General features: G+C 42.2%; 1 non-coding gene across 1 annotated transcript; it reads left to right on the forward strand.

Moving 5' to 3' along the window:
- Window positions 1-547: 547 nt before the first annotated feature.
- Window positions 548-654, forward strand: LOC141654177 (small nucleolar RNA R71). The gene has a single exon (XR_012547743.1). It is a non-coding gene; the product is annotated as a small nucleolar RNA R71 (small nucleolar RNA).
- Window positions 655-984: the final 330 nt, after the last annotated feature.

The following is a 984-nucleotide window of genomic DNA, read 5'->3' on the forward strand; positions in this document are numbered from 1 at the left end:
GGGTGGTGGAGTGTATGTTGTTTGAGGGTTTTGAACATTTTGGCTTTTGTATGAGAGATTTGGATGGAACTTGGTGTTTTCATTGTAAAAGTTGGAATAAGGGGTACCACTTTTGTAAGCTTGGAAAGCATTAACTTGTTCGGTTGTTCCCCTACATTCACTTGAGTCATGACCCAAGGTTCCACAATTCTCACATATCCCGCTTGGGATTGATGAGGATGCCGTCATGGCATTGACATGATGCTTTGATGATTTTGAGTTTTCCTCAAGTCTAGCCATAGCTTGTTCAAACTTCAAGTTGATTGTGTCAATGTGAGCACTAAGTTGAGCACCCAATTGAGTAACGGTGTCCACTTCATACTTTCCTCCTCTAGTAGCCTTGCGAGGTCTACTATATTGTGAATTATGGACCGCCATTTCCTCAATCTTGTTCCATGTTTGATTGTCATCAACTTCGGTGAACATTCCATTTGATCCCATATTGAGAATGTTCCTAGAATCTTCATATAAACCATTCCAAAATTGTTGCACTAAAAACCATTCGCTAAGTCCATGGTGAGGACATGAGCGACAAATACCCTTGAACCGCTCCCAAGCTTCATACAAAGATTCTTCATCCCTTTGCTTAAAACCCGTAATTTGAGCTCTTAGCATATTGGTCTTTTCCGGTGGGTAGAATTTTTGGTAGAAAGCTGGAGCTAGCTTCTTCCAAGAATATATTCCAAGGGTGGCCTTATCAAGGCCCTTCAACCATTGCTTTGCGGTGCCGATTAACGAAAAAGGAAATAAGACCCATCTTATTTGGTCTTGAGTCACGCCGTTTGAGAGATAGCTTCACAATAATCGCAAAAGGTTTCCATATGAGAATGAGGGTCCTCACTAGGCATTCCCCCGAATTGGCTCCTCTCAACTAGTTGGATGAAGGCGGACTTGGCAATAAAGTTTCCGGTAAGATGTTGTGGGGTAGGAGTACCATTTGGTAGA

This window comes from Silene latifolia, chromosome 4 (genome assembly GCF_048544455.1).
Source record: "Silene latifolia isolate original U9 population chromosome 4, ASM4854445v1, whole genome shotgun sequence".
Classification (NCBI taxonomy): Eukaryota; Viridiplantae; Streptophyta; class Magnoliopsida; order Caryophyllales; family Caryophyllaceae; genus Silene; species Silene latifolia.